Source organism: Chroicocephalus ridibundus, chromosome 2, assembly GCF_963924245.1.
Source record: "Chroicocephalus ridibundus chromosome 2, bChrRid1.1, whole genome shotgun sequence".
Lineage (NCBI taxonomy): Eukaryota > Metazoa > Chordata > Aves > Charadriiformes > Laridae > Chroicocephalus > Chroicocephalus ridibundus.
The window spans coordinates 137089817-137106324 of NC_086285.1; the positions used below are offsets into that span (position 1 = coordinate 137089817).

Sequence of the window (16508 nt, forward strand, 5' to 3'; positions counted from 1 at the left end):
GCTCAAGACAGTCGAATAGGTAGAGCAGAAGCTGCACATGCAAGCAAAGCAAAACAAGGAATTCATTCACTGCTTCCCATCAGTAGGCAGGTGTTCAGCCATCTCGAGGAAAGCAGGGCTCCATCATGTGTGATGGTTACTAGGGAAGACAAATGCCATCACTCTGAACGTCCCCCCTTCCTTCTTCTTCCCCCAGCTTTATATACTGAGCATGATGTCATATGGCATGGAATATCCCTTTGGTCAGTTGGGGTCAGCTGTCCCAGCCATGTCTCCTCCCAACTTTTTGTGCACTCCCAGACTACTCGCTGGTGGGGCGGTGTGAGGAGCAGAAAAGACCTTGAGAACTTAGCAACAACTGAAAACATCAGTGTGTTACCAACACTATTTTCATCCCAAATCCAAAACAGCACTATACCAGCTGCTAGTAAAAAAGTCAACTCTATCCCAGCTGAAACCATGACAGGGCGTCATGAGCAGTTCCCCCCACCTTCTCAGTATATACCAGAGCTATTAGAAGAAAATAATACTCAGGATGTAAGTGTCTACTTGCCTTAAAGAGGTTTGCACTGGGGTGAAAAACCCCAGGAACAGGCAGGTAGAGGCTGTTGCAGTGAGAGACAGAATTAGTACTTTGCGAGAGCCGGGCATGTATTTCTTTCCCTTTCTCATGACCTTTTCTAGCTGTTGCTTTGTTATTCATCAGAGTTGCCAGTTATGACTCACATCAAAGAATATTTTATCACAGCCATGAGCCACACATATCGTTCATGAGCTGTGTTTTAATCTATTCCACAACCTCTCCCTACGAAGGGTTTGTTCTTTTGACACAGAAATTGTTCATTTCCCTAGTTCTCAGGACAGAAAAAACCTTTAAAAATGGAGTTACCTCTCTCCAGCCCCTGTTCTGGTTGGCTTGGATATATCAGTTTTGACCACATTTTCTGAAGGATTCCTTCTCAGCTCAATAAGGCTTGAAAATTAGACAAGCTTGCATCTATCATCTTCTTCTCACAGCGTGTGGTGGAAAAAGGCATTCGCACTTTGTGGAGGTGTCGTGCTTCATTTGGCTGCCCAGTGTTGCTCATGACATTTCTGTTAGCCAAACACAGCAAGCATGGTTAGGTATTGCAAATGTCTACAAAAGGCTTTACAAATAATGAATAACCAAACTCACAGGACTGCCATAAGGAAGTAGTACTATTGGATCTAGATCAGAAAGTCTGGAGGATTTGTATGCAAGATCATGCTATTATCCCTTCATAAAAATCACCGAAACAGGCAGTGAGGAAAGATCTGGACTTTATTTCATCCGCAAGTCTCTGCGCTCCTGTGACTTTTTTCTTATTATCAAAGTTAGGCAAACAAATATGGAATTAATTAATTTTCCCATGTATTTCTAGTGAACTTTTGTTATGATTCAAAATGTGTCTTTGTAACCATTAATGGTCTTTGCATTGATCTTGTTTACATCTAATCACAAATGCTGAGTATCAGTTATCTCAAAAATAGTTTCTCTTTCTCAGGTTTAAAAGAAGTCTCCTGTGGATAATAGCCTAGATGAACAATAGAAGAATTATAGGTCTCTGTAGGGGAAAATATCATCATATTACAATGAGAAACCGCAAATAGATCACCAGTATTATTCTGCCTGGAGCACGGAAGAATTAGAGAGCACTTGACTGAGACACTGCAAATGATGAAGGGCTCAGAAATATTTTTTTTTCTTTTTATTGTACCATATTTTAGTGAAAGTAATATATTAAATTAAAGGGCACTAATTTGAAGATCAATAAGAGGAGTTTTATAAACCGTGCATGGGTGTGGCTGTGGTTGGGTGCGTGTGTGCATGCAGAGAGAGAGAAAGTTGTAAATCCTGCAACATCTTCTACTGCGCAAAGAACTAAATAAACAGGTTGTGAGTGGATTAAGGACCAAATATTTTATGAATATGTACTAATTTTTGATGTGTTTTCTCCTTTTCTCTGACATTTGGTTTCTAACAGTCTTAGCGTATCTAATTGCGTGGTATTAACAGCAGCCCCTCTTTCCATGAAGTACAGAAATGTGGGATATCTTTCAGAATCTCTCCTAATGCCCGTCATTACTTTGAGCGTATAAAGTGGAACTTTATAATGTAAGTCAAGTCAATTCAACACATCAGAGTGAATGAAGGGACGAACAACAGACTTCACTTTAATCCACATTCCTAATCTATCTCAGGACAGCTATATATCATGTAACTGCTAATTTGGCATCTAGCCATATAGAAGGAGAAGTTTTGACAGCCAAATATTTTTCTTTGTTTTTCTTTTGTAAACAGAAGATGAAACGAAACACTTGGACTGCTAAGAAAAACTACTTTTGGTTGAGCTATTCATTACCTAAGAATTTGGGCTCAGATCTTCAAAGAATTTATGCATCATTTTGGTTGTTGTTGCAATATCTATCCCTTAAAAATGGTTTTAGTAATTGTTTTTTTACCACTAAAGTGTTTCCTGCTTGTGAAAATTATTTCAATATTGACACAAAGACACTTTGATCTAGAAAAGAAGATGTTTCAATCACTGTTAGGTAGAAGCTGTCTTAAGGATTCTAATTTTTTTTAAACAACAAAAGCATAGAATGTTATAACCATTTTAACTATCTTAAATAAAAAGGCTACAATAGCATTAGGTGCTTAATATGCACAAGAGAGGCATGCTGTCAAATAATGGAAAAATAATATGAAAAGTCAAAATGAATGTTCAGAGCTCTATAAAAAATCTCTTTTTCCCCAATATTTTTTGGATGAGTGAAAGCTGAAGATAATTTTTTTCATTTCACATCGTCACAAGACCATGTTTTGCAATATGGGACTTTTCCTTGTGTGGAAAAGGGACGTCTTAACTCATCCTACTCCAGGATGAGATTCAGAGCAGGCAGGGAGCTACGAGGCAGCATGAGCAGAGCATCTCCCTCAGTTTCACACTGATGACCACAGAAAGACAGTTTTGAGAGCGTCAGGAATGCTCAGGTGATGAGGATGGGTGTCTTAGGACTTTTGAAGCTCTTACCTTTCCCAGGAATAGAACATAGTCACTACTTCTCTAATTGGGATTGGTGTTTTGCAGTTTTCATCCTACTGTTGTTTTTGCTGATCTCACTCTGAGCATTTGGTGTTCATCACCTATGAATGCATTGAGGACTGAAATGCTGGATGGAGTCAGTGAACTGTCAGACCAGTTCAGCGGTTCAGCTAAAAATCCTCTGTTGAAACCTTAGGCCAAATAGCCTTGCTAACCTACACAGTAATTTCAAACAGGTTTTGTAAAAACTGCTATTCACAGAACAGTTACAGCCACAGATGGCTTGCAGTCAGAAATAGTTTTCTTATGAATTTGCTTAGCTTGAGGGATTAATTTCATCTTGCCCTGTGTCAGCTGGATGCAGCAAAGAACAGTTAGTAATCCACTGCTCTTTACCCTTCTAACTACTGAATATGGGACACTCCTCCTTTTGGTAGCAATGATGGAGAGTAAGCAGTTATCATTTGGACCCCATCTGCATGTCCATCTTTTTATACTGGATAAACAGTGCCCGTTTATTTGCTAATGTAGCTCTTTGGACTTGCACTGACAGTTTTGTGGTGCCTGTAGCTGAGCACTTATGACTTTATATTATTCAAAGAGAGCTTTAGCATGCACTGGCCATAAATCCCATTACTCTGTCAGCTTGCAGGATTGGGCAATTCTGGAAAAGCTTACATGACCAAATGGCTCTCCATCCTCAACAACATAACGAGGGCAGATGAGATGCGTAACGCCATTCTCATTCCCCTGAACTGTATGCATTGAGTAGCAAGGATCCACATTTTCTCCTTCGTTATCTCCCATTATCAGGTAAAGATGGAGAACAAGAGACATGTTTGAACAGGTTGACAATTGCTTAAATCACAGCCTAGATGTACTTGCTAGAGATCTTTAGTTTACCTCCTACCTTTGCCTCTTGCCAGTATCAAGTAGTCATGCCTGATCCAGTACAAGGATATCCTCCTAATTCGGGCAGGCAATATGCAGTCTATTCTCTTCAGTTGTTATTCTATGGCCTGCAAACAGATTGGAAATGCAACTTAAAGCTTAAAGAGTGCAAAAGGGCATTAACTGTGATCCTGGTATTTACTGCAGGATAATGTTAAGTTAGCGTAAGGCTGTTAACATCTGATAGTGTATAGAAAAGTGTTAAGTACAATTATCAGATGCATTTTATATACACCTAAAACTTTTTGTAAGTAATACAACCATAAATCATGTGATGCTTTTTCTGTTCCTTGCCTCAATATGTATTATAGGAGATTACTGATGCGTTAATGAGTAGCTAGTATGCATATTTTTTCATTAGAATGCACAAACATCAATTGTGAATAATGAACAGCAACATTTTGGAAGCCACAGCAAATTGAAATAGAAGGTTTTATTGCAATAATGCATTTTTAGCCAAAAATTGGTTACAATTTGACCCATTTTCATTGGAAAGGAATTTTTTTTCAAGAATATAACAAATATAAAGCAACTAAGAATACAAGTTTTTTCATTAAATACAACACTGAAAAATATAGCTGTTACACTAAGTCTATGTTAACTCATAACAGTGTACTAATTCAAAATCTAAACAATCTTTCTCTGACAACTGGTTCTCTTTAAATATAATTTATTTGTAAATGCAAAACTATAACTCTCCGAAAATTCTAAGAAATCACAATAGCTACATCTCAGTCAAAGCTGTCTTACTGTGAAAAGCTTGGATATGGAGCTCACCCAAACATTGGAGTCCAGATAATGTAGCACTGTGTGGAGTGAACAGCTCAGATCCAAGCCAGTGTAGCTGCGCGGACGTTGCAGTACCCATGAGCTGACTAGTCCTGCCATTCACAACACGTGTCTGTGGGCATTTCCATGTGTTGGGCGTGGGTGCCTCTGCACTACCACTAGTTCTGGGGTTGTCTCAGGAGGAATTGGTTCGAACTTGGCTGTAGCTTGTTCTTAAAATGACTGTTGCTACCACCCTTTTCCCCGGAGGTCCACTCAGGTATCCTCTTGTGTATCTTGTGACTCTCCTGTTTTACTGCCAGCAAATCACTCTGGGCATAGACTAATGCAACATTTTGCAACTTAATGACTAAATTTTAGATTTGATTGTGTTTATTATAAATTATCCTTTTCAATATAAAAATTTCTGCCCGGCAGAAAAAGACCTGGGAGTGCTGTTTGACAGCAGCTGAATATGAGCCAGCCAAGGCGACCAGTAGGATTTTTTTCACTGGGAGGGTTATCAAGCATTGGAACAGGCTTCCCAGGGAAATGGTTGAGTCATCGTGGAATAATTACTAAATTGGCCAAGAATACAAAAATACAGCATTGTTCACACATTAAGGAAAGTCATAAAATCAAGAGGCTTCTGAGGTAGAATACAGCCGCAGCTGGCATGCGAAGAATGCAACATCTGCGATTCCCTGTACAAGGTTGTTTGTGAAACTACATGAGGGATGGAACGGAACGCACTTGTTCCATGGCCTTCCCTTGTGACGAATAGCAGATATGGGGACGAGATGGTACCACGGAACAGATAAGCGGCCTGCATGCTACCCAAGCCAACATTTTGTCAAATGTTGATGAAATGCTGTCCTTTGTGCGAACTTTGCTCACTACAATGTACCAAAACACACCTCCATCCCAGAGACTATCCGCCCCCCGAGGTGCGAACACTCCTCCTTGAGTACATTAATCATAATAAAAGTACGTATGACTAAAGTCACTCAAACTCCACTTTGAAGATAAAAAAATAGTATAAAAATAGCCCAAGAGAGACGGGATGCCAGGGAAGACACCATTGCGAAGAATTCCATCGCTGATTTCCGGGATCAGTCGACGGGCTGAGCCTTTCTTACCCCACATAGGGACGCCTTTGGGTAAGACTTCAATTACACCGAGCGCTTTCTCAGGGACTTAGAAATTTCTCTAGAGAATCTCTACCCTACATTTATAGCCAGGCTGTATCGTTTATAATTTTGTCGCGCGTTTTGTATGCTTAACAATATCTTTATTTGCACGTGCTTTGCAGACAGTGTATTTATCACTGGCAATCCTAAAGAACCTGTATATCTGTTGTTTAAATAAACTGCACTAGTCATTTCGCTTTCTCACTGAACACGACCAAAGACTCGAGAGAGGCCGTGCCAAGTTTTAACAGTTGGACTTGATGATCTTAAAGATGTTTTCCAATGTAAATGAGTCTATGATTCTATGATTCAATATTTTCCATAGAAAGTCAAAACAAATCAGACATATGAGTTAACCTGGACACTTTTCTCTTACAGTGGGAGGGACTTTGCTTCTCCACTCCCTGCCTTGCCTGCCCTGCCGTCCACTTGAGAGGTGTGGGGAGAGGTTGCCAGTGAAGACAAAGGAAAAAAAAATTGTTGAGTACCTCAGCCTTCTCCTCGGCTGTCGTTACTAGTTTGCCGGTCTTGCTCATCAAGGGGGGTACACTTTCTTTGACCTTCCTTTTCTGGCTGACATAATTGTAGAAGCCCTTCTTATTATTCTTTGAGTCCCTTGCCAAGTTCAGATCCAGTTGCGCCTTGGCTTTCCTGACCCCGTCCCTACACAACCGGGCAGCATCGCTACACTCTTCCCCGGAGGCCTGTCCCTGCTTCCACTGCCTGTACATTTCCTTTTTGTCCTCTAGTTTGACCAGCAGGTCTTGACCCAGCCATGCTGGTCTCTTGCCTTCCTTTCCTGATTTCTTACACCTGGGGATCAAGAGCTCTTGCACTCTGTGGAAAGTGTCCTTAAAGATCTGCCAGCTCTGGTCTTCTCCCTTGTCCCCGAGGGCAGTTTCCCAGGGTCTCCTATGGACTAACTGCTTGAAGAGCTGGAATTTAGCTTTCCTAAAATTCAGGGTCCTGACTTTACTCTTTGCCTGACCCATGTCCCTCAGGACTGCAGACTCCACCAGTGTGTCATCACTGGAGTCCAGGCTGCCTCCAATCTTGATGTCACCAATTAGCTCACTTGTGTTGGTGACCAACAGGTTCAGTATCTCATCCCCTGTGGTAGGGCTGTCTATTACATGGCTTAAGAAGTTATCCTCAATGCACTCCATGAGCCTCTTGGATTGCCTACAGCTCGCTGTGCTGCTTTCCCAGCAGAATTCAGGGTGGCTGAAGTCCCTCAGCAGGACGAGAGCCTGCGAGCGCAATGCCTCCTGTAGCTGGAGTAAGAAGGCTTCATCAGTAGGCTCCCCTTGATCAGGCATCGTGTAGTAGACACCAACCACAAGGTTCCCTTTGTTGCCTCAGTTTCTAATTCTCACCCATAAGCTTTCAATCCGCTCGTGGCTATTTCTTCAGAGACAGCGCTTCACAATCTATCCGTTTCTTGATGTAGAGGGCAGTGTTTCCGCCCCTCCTTCCTTGCCTGTTCCTTCTGAAGAGTCTATAGCCATCAATAACTCTAATCCAGTGATGGAATTCGTCTCTTCGAGTTTCAGTAATGGCGACTAGGTCATAACTTTCTAGCAGCATGGTCGTTTCCAACTCCCCCTGTTTGTTCCCCATGCTGCGCGTATTGGTGTGAAGGCACTTCAGCTGGGCTGTTGCTCTTGTCACGTTCTTAGAGGAACACCTCTAAACCTCTAAATTCCTTTGAGGTATTTCAGTGGTGTTTCACACCTTAAATACTGTAAAAATATTTTTGTGAGAATTCTGTCTTTGCTGTGAAATGTTTTGCAGTGCAGGATTTTTCCTTGCATTTGTTATGTCCTTCTGTCTTGGACTATCTGTAAGTCCCTTGACAACTAAGGATCAGAAGGAAATAATGAGTTTCAGATATTAGTAGCTGTCTTTTTGTGTGTGTGAATGCTAATACCTTTCTAACCCAGGGGAATGGATGAATCTGTCTTCACAAATTTGACAAAGATTTTCAAACGCCGAGCGCAGGAAAAGAACATTCTTTTTTTCCCCCATTTCACAAGGGTGTTTGTTCATGTGAATCATCTATATATTATTTTCTCCAAAACACAGTTAGTTTATTTTTATCTATAAGTGTCTTTTTACATTTCCAGTTTTTCAGTAAGATTTTCTTTGCTTAATGATATTCTGTGAAGGGGTTGATTCTCATTACTGATGGATTAGCGTGCATTCCAGCTCAGTGTTGAATTGCTGGGTGGAGAGAACAGCTGTTGATACTTCCACAATAATTTGGAAAGCCAGTGGGTTGTAGCTACAAAACAAACGAGCCAGATTGTACACCTTAACCATGTTGAGTTTGAATTTACATGGAACCAGTTTTGTTCCATTACACAAAGAACATTACTGCATGAATAGTCCCATAGATCAATGAAAGTAATTACAGAGCACAGTGCCGTTGATAGGAAGCTGGCAGAACCTGATTATTTTCTCTGAAATTTCCACCTGCCGCTACTGAACTAGTTTTTCTCCCTTTAGGAAAGCTACTCTGCACTATTAGAGCTGTGCTCCAGTTCAGCTGATAACAGTAGGCATTTTTTTGGAAGCGATGTTTTATATGGCAGAGAATACCATTCTTGGCCTGTAGGCAGCTATGTTAATCCATAGTATTGGCCTCACTCAATAAATCAGTCATGGAAGGCCAATTATTTAAGGAAAGATACATTAAATTTATGAGTTACTGTGCCCATCACTGGAACTGCTAATAATTGCAAAGTGTGTAGGTTGAATTCTTGCTATTACACTTACACAGTTAGTATTGTTGCTTGTCTGCCTTTGCCCGGTGCCTGATCAGTGCAGTCTGTTCTGTCTTAGTAAATTCCTTTCTAACTCTCCTGGGAGTTTCTATTCTGTGTGCATGTGTGTGTATGAGGGTCTGACTGCAGCATCAGGAACAGACAGTGAGTTGGAGGGGCAGCGACTGCGGTGCTTGCGGGCGTAGAGGTGAGCGAGTGGTGACCAGCGAAAATGGAACTGGTGAGTGGGTGAAGTGGCCTTGGGAGATCAGGGGATGAGTGAGTCTGTAAGGGAGTGAGAGCGTGTGTGTGAGTAGCTTCCCCCAGCTACTGGGCAGACTGAGTGAGGCCAGTTGCTGCAGGGATCCACCTTTTACATATGCGTATATGTATATTCTGACTGGTAGACCTCCACCCTGGTGAGCCAGAGAGGGGTGCAGGGTGACACCGTCGGTGCTGTCTGTGTTTGTGTGGGTGTTCTGAGTGTCTGTCTGTGATCTGTGGGGCCAACCATGTATATATGTGGCGTATAAGTGTGCTCTGTGTGCATGCACCATCTGGGAATACATCTTCAGCCTCGCTACTGGTTGGACCCGGGGACATGGAGCTGCAGTACCCTCTCCTATCTTGAGCTGTTGGATGTGGCATGATATATTTTCCTCTAAAAAAAATATCACTTATAATCACTGTTTTCTCCTGCCTGCTTAATCTATGGGTGAATTTTTGTGACAGATAGATTGGTAAATATCCTGTTACCCCCATAACTCCATCATATCATATGCTGATTCATAACTCTAGAGGTAGCTTATGATTCATTTTGGAGACTACCACAATGCCATTTGATTGGGGGGGCAATAGTTTGTTTTCTGCATGCCTGTAGGAAGTCAGTGGGAATGGCTGCTGCTCATGGAGTCAGAGATGGCCTCTCCAGGGGAAAAGGGACTCCAACCTCTGCTGAGTTCCTTTCCATGGGCATCGCAGAGGAGACTGGTGTGAGCCGGAACCTCGGGCAAGGGCATCACTCCATGTGTACTCCATGGTAACCTTCAAACCAGAGCCCAGAGCCACTTCTCTGCCCAGAGAAGACCACCAAAGATAGCCTGTCATGGTGTGAGGCAGTGGCTCCCAAGGCCCAGCTGAGTTTAGAACTGCACACTGCCAATACTATATCGTTTTCCTTCTCCTTCCCCATTGCCAATACTAGATACAACAGAGAACTCCTGACACCCTAAGAGCATGATTAATGGAGCAAATGTACCTTTTGTATATGTGTTCATTTTTTTCCTCTGTTAAAGGTGACTGCATTTCTCCCTGAGCCCTGAAACATGACTTCTGCTTTGAAGAGCTAAGAATAGATTTCTCCAAATAGCTACATTTACTGATCCATGGAAGCACAGAAATTAAAAACAGAGGGGCAGCTTTATGGAATCCTATTCATCAGCAGGAATGAAGAATTGTTTTTTAGTCAGAGATTTCGTGGGTTTTTTCTTTTTTTTTTCCCCCTGTATGGGAAGAAACATGAGTATCCCACAGTGCAACACACCTTGTCGTGGTTTGACGCGTCACGAACATGTGTCAGTGTTCATGACAAGTGGCCTTCATTGCCTTGCAAAATTTCATGCCATTGATTAGCCCGCCTGCAGCCCACTTAATTGCTATTAAATTTTCCCTTCTTACCTCTCTACACATTCCTATATTTCTGAAGAGTATGAAAGGAAGAAATTAAAACTTGTGAGGATCAGAATAAAATAGCTTAAAATATGCTGTTGCTAAATTATATTCCTTAGATTACAAGGTATGTGGCTTCTCAGGCTCATAAGTTGTTTATCTATTTGTTATAGGCCCTATCTGGGCTGAAATACATATGAATTGTAATAATGTAAACTGACATTCCAGAAATAACATGGAACCGAATAAACAAAATAAATAAAGTTTTGACAGTAACACAAGATTTCTGGACTAGTGTTGCTAATCTGAATTGATCAATTTCTTTGAAATTATATTTTGGTTAGAATCTTTTTTTTTTTATAGAAACAGGTTTACTAGAATAGGGATAAACAGCATTTAAGAACATTTCCCAAACTGGCAGCAGCTGGAGTAGCAGAAATTCCCACAATGGCATGTATTTACAGGCCCCATTGCCTTAGAACAACATCTTCCTCCTGACGAAATGTCATGACCTTTCCACATATCTACTCCACCTCAGTTTATCATTGTTAATTTTCTGATAAACTGAAACTAGCCCTTAAGAACAAGAGGTTACAGTGCCCTGTAGTTTTAAAGCTTTCAGTTTTGCCTATAAAAGCTTAAGTGATTGTAAGGATAGCTTTATTACGAATACAAGAAAAAAAATTCTTAAGGCACGAATCTCTGCTCTGTAATTACAAACCATTGCCTAAAAAGAAGCAGAAAAGATGAAGAATAAAACTTTCAGAAATTTTCCTACACTGCCTTCAACTCCTGGTCATTGTTTTATCTGGAGTTCTCTCTGTCAAAAATTCCTTTTCTGTCCGATCTTGCTCTCTAACCTGAAGATGATTTATGATACTGTTCAAACTTGACGTCTGAATGTTAGTGGCAGTGGAAATTATAATACATTAATTTTATTCTATTACTTCCATTGCTATCGATTCAGTTAGTATTTCTGCTGTGTTGGCATAATGTTGGTCTATTTCAATATGTGACAACCATGTACCCGTAGGTGTTTAGTTCATGCATTTTTCTTTTGGTGAAAGCTTTCTAACTTAGAATCATAGAATCATAGAATCATAGGGTTGGAAGGGACCTCTGGAGATCATCTAGTCCAACCCCCCTGCCAGAGCAGGGTCACCTACAGCAGGTTGCACAGGAATGCCTCCAGGCGGGTTTGGAATGTCTCCAGAGTTGGAGACTCCACCACCTCTCTGGGCAGCCTGTTCCAGTGCTCTGCCACCCTCAAAGTAAAGAAGTTCCTCCTCATGTTCAGGGGGAACTTCCTATGCTCAAGTTTGTACCCATTACCTCTTGTCCTGTCGCTGGGCACCACTGAAAAGAGCCTGGCCTCATCCTCCTGACACCCACCTTTTAAGTATTTATAAGCGTTGATAAGGTCCCCCTCAGTCGTCTTTTTTCCAGACTGAAGAGACCCAAATCCCTCAGTCTTTCTTCATAAGAGAGGTGTTCCAGTCCCCTAATCATCTTGGTAGCCCTTTGCTGCACCCTCTCCAGCAGTTCCCCGTCCTTCTTGAACCGGGGAGCCCAGAACTGGACACAGTACTCCAGGTGCGGCCTCGCCAAGGCAGAGTAGAGGGGGAGGATGACCTCCCTCAACCTGCTGGCCACACTCTTCTTGATGCACCCCAGGATGCCATTGTCTTTCTTGGCCACAAGGGCACATTGCTGGCTCATGGTCATCCTGTTGTCCACCAGGACTCCCAGGTCTCTTTCCACCAAGCTGCTCTCCAGCAGGTCAGCCCCCAACCTGTACTGGTGCATGGGGTTGTTCCTCCCCAGGTGCAGCACCCTACACTAGCCCTTATTGAATTTCATAAGGTTCCTCTTTGCCCAACTCTCCAGCCTGTCCAGGGCTCTCTGTATGGCAGCATAGCCTTCCGGTGTGTCAGCCAACCTCCCCAGCTTTGTGTCATTGACAAACTTGCTGAGGGTGCACTCTATCCCCTCGGCCAGGTCATTGATTTTCAACTTTTTCAGAGGCAATATCCTTCAATAAGTCAAAAAGCTTCCTAACTAATTTTACAGGGAAATACAATTCAGACTAGTTCAACCTTTTATGAGCTGGTATATGGCCATTTTTTTAAATGTAAGATTTTATCACGTTTGATTCATAAATATGTTACTTCATACTTGGCTACAGTGTGTTACCATCAGCGCATTTTACTTTTCTAAAGTATAGATTCTTAAGTATCACTTATGTACCCGATAACAAGGTAATGATTTCCCGAACCCTGAAGCACTACCCCCTAATCCAGCTTTTTGTTCTCCCTGTGGAATCTGTTTCCCAGATAATATCTGTATCTCTCTTCTCCTACCTTACTTATCACCTTAGTAGACCCATCTTTTTCCGTGGCAGAGTGTTTCTTCAAACATGTTTGGTTTGTTCTCTCTTTTGTCTCCTGATTTCCAATAAATGCAAAAAGAACTCTGGCAATACATTGCTTTGCTTTTCAGAAATTGATATTTGCCTGTTATTCCGAACATTTCTAAAGAGTGTGCTCCTTTTACCTGTACACACATTCACCTGTTTTGCCTTCACAAAAGTCAGAATGATAAATATATATATATATATATGCAATAGTGTACATTATTTCCTTTGAGTAATTCTCCAGCTTCCTTGATATTTCCTTGGTCCTTGACAGCAATTAAAAAGCTATTGATGCCAAAGGCTGCACATTTGCGTTGTTGTTAATATTAAGAAAAAAGGTCCCAGTATGTATTTCATTTAGTTCTGGTGCTGCATCTGCTTTATGCATTCCTTTTAACTACCTTTCCAGGTAGGCAAATGCCAGCACTGTGAGATGAGATCTGGCATAAACTTTTGTCTCCTTTGAGCCAAGTGAAACCTAGTCCTTTTCTAAAAGTAATAATTAGCTCAAAACTTACATAAAAATCTTCCATCAGTGCTCAATAATAATTAAAGACTAAAGTATAAGGCAATGAATAGATAGGACTAGAAAACGTGATGTAAGACCCTAGAATTTTGAGACTAAGCCACTGTGAAAGTGGCACTTTTCTTGATCTGCCTAAATACTTTCTGCTTTCTGTGAAAATTTGAGTTATAATAAAAAAAACCAAACATTACTTTGTTGAGATTCTTGTTTCCTTTGGCAACTTTGCGGTTTCCTTTTCCCTTCTTGATAGACAGATTTAGGAAAGAAAAAAATAAAAAAACCTCCACAAAATGCAAGACGAACTTTGTAGGGCTCTTAGGGTTTGCTTCTAACCCTGGCAGTCTTTATTCCACATCTTTTTCCCTGTGAAGCTTTTCTCCTCCTAGTGATGAGAAGGAAGTATTCGTGATTAAAATTATCCTACAGTGCGCCTCTTGATAAAATGGATAGAAAAGTTGAAAAAACCTTCTCAAGTGGATGAAAAGTAAATTTTAGGATGAGGATCTTTCCTTCAGAGCTTCACAGTAAAAGTTTGAGAGGAAGTTTTGAGAGGAAGAGTTAGAACAAAATTAAAAAATAAGTCATATGGGCTCTCACCTGTGATGCATGATATTTTAATTTCAGGGCAGCCAATAAAGAGTTCTCAGTACTTAGAACTTTAGAAACTGGTTATCTGCGGATGCAGTGTCTTTGTTTTTTATCCCTTTTTGTGTCTAAACCTGTGGAACTTATAGTTGTAATTACATTCTGTTAGGTGAAATCAGGTAAAAGTGGCTTTGGTTCACCACTTACTTGGTAGTCAGGTAGGGACAGTCATCAGGAAGTAACATTTCAACATTGACTGATCAGAAGGCTGCAGCCATTTGTTCAGATTGCTTCTGCTATTCATGTCTCTCTCACCTTGAATTTTAATTGCCACAAGATCTGAAAGATATATAGATTATAAAAGATTGAGGAGCTTAAATCTATTCAGAAGCTGAAGTCGATCAAAACCTGGCAGATTGCTGATTGTCACGAAAACAGCCCTAAAAGTTGTCTAACCACAATAGTTGTCATAACTGGAGATTAATTTTTCACCCACCCATGGATCTTATGGCAATGTTTTATTTAATGCTGAGAGGTTATAAAGATCATTAAACCCAACAGGGTACCCTCAGTGAAAATACTATGATAAAGCCTGTGCCTTTTTGTTTTCCTCGTTTGGGAGCATTATTATATTCTGAGGGATAATCTTGCAACTGCATCTCATTTGTTGTTTACAATGTAAATGACACTGAAATTCAGGCAATTAATACAAACTCTTTGCAGAGCCAGAACTGCAAACAGCAAGATAAATTTTTGATCAAGCAGCATAAAATCCATCAATGCTGCCAGACATTTTTTTTCTGCCTTTCTGAGCGAAAGTGATTCTCACTTTCCGACAGGCTGTGAAAATATTCCAATAAAATGCTTTTTAAAAAATGTGAAGCCTTCAGGAGTATAACACAAGGGTGCCATCTGAATTTTTGTGTTCAGTTACTCACTGTCACAAGCACCTGCGTAGTGGACCCTGAGAACAGAAGGCATGTGAGAAGCCACTGGACATTTCTCTGGATCTTCTAGGAAAAGTCTGATCTCTAGCATACAAGGCTTTAAAATGGTGCACTGTGAGTCAAACTCTGAATTACAGATACAAATAAAATTCCTTTTAATCCTCTTAGGCCTCTGCTCTGTAAGACTGATGCATCGCTTTTCTTACGTCAGGTGGAAACTGTAGGGAAAAATAGTACTTTTGTTGGTTCTTCTTTTTTTTCTCTAAAATTGTAATAATAATGGTAAGCAATGTAGAAAGTAATAGGATCCTGTATTATGGAGCTGTGGGAAGCCGTGTCCTTCAGTTTTTATGTTTTACAGCAGTATCATGTGTCAAAACTATTGAGCCAAAAATATGGAGGGCCAAGAATTTTTGCAGCCTGGTAGCTAGCCAGTTGTATATATGACTCATGATCCATTCCTTGTCCCAGTGGAAATATGAAGTAAATAGATGAGCTTTAACAAGAGCAACTGAGGGTGATCTGGAATAGGACACCCCCTTACCCCAGAGCTTAATGCCCTGTTCTGACAAATAGGAGATTTTGGCTTAGTTTGCTGCTCTCTCAGGAAATGCAGGAGAAAAGTTGAATTTCTCTGCTTGTGAGCGAACATTTGAGTTGTTGAACTGTTAGTATAAAGACTGTCATCTTTTTATCTTTTGAGCTTTGGGCAAAAAGGAGGAAGTGATTACCTCAGTGAGGAGGTCCATGCCTTCAAATCCTCATCAGGAGAAGGTGTCTCCTTCCTTTACAGAGCTTTGCATTCAAATCCTGGAGAAAGCAAGGTTCTTCAAATCCCCCATCTCCTACAAGGAGCATCCATATGCAGTGTGCTAACCTTTGTGGATACCATGCTCAGGCTCCAGTGTAATGCTAACATTTTACGAGTGGTAATGCCATTTAAAAAGATATTTCATCTTTGCTTACTTCCAGCTGGTCATTCTTCTCCACTTTACTCATTCATATTTCAGTTTTCTTCAGTTATGCTTATGTTGCTCTATGTATGAAAGAGTAAATGGTTAAAAGAATGGGAAACGCTCAGATGGGTTTTGCCTCTAATAAAATTACCATGAAGAACAGGACTCGTGGGCACCTTAATCTTCCTCTGTCACAGAGAAAGCCATGAATGAAGGCAGGGCTGGCGTTGTGAAGCTGAGCATACATCTGTGTTGATTCCTGGAAGAAGAACAAGAATCATCAGTACCAATAACTATCCTGGGACAGGGAATTTCTACCGCTGTACTCACTTTTGCAGCAGTGACATGGTCTAGCTTAGCACGTTTTGTAGTGAATATGTAAACAAGCCTGGAACATCTTCTGTTGTGGTACAAAAATATTCAATATGAAGAGCTTGCTTCTGCATTTAGTTCCATGCAACCCAAAATCTCTACTGCATTCCATTAGCTTCAGGTGACATAGATCATGTAAGTAGGGCTCTCATGTGACTTCTTTTCTGAGTACATAGGTTACCGTCTAAGGTCTTGTACTATAGCATTATGCTAATTTACATAGGAGAAAAAAAATATGTTATTCAACCCAAATAAAAACATTTCCTATTTAATCTGTATAGAACTATGAACAACCTAAA

At 40.9% G+C, this 16508-nt stretch overlaps 1 long non-coding RNA gene across 1 annotated transcript; it reads right to left on the minus strand.

Annotated features, from left to right (window-relative positions):
- Positions 1–3984: 3984 nt before the first annotated feature.
- Positions 3985–15909, minus strand: LOC134512071 (uncharacterized). The gene is made up of 3 exons (XR_010070035.1): positions 15613–15909; positions 14142–14273; positions 3985–4087 (listed from the first exon to the last, which is right to left on the minus strand). It is a non-coding gene; the product is annotated as an uncharacterized LOC134512071 (long non-coding RNA).
- Positions 15910–16508: the final 599 nt, after the last annotated feature.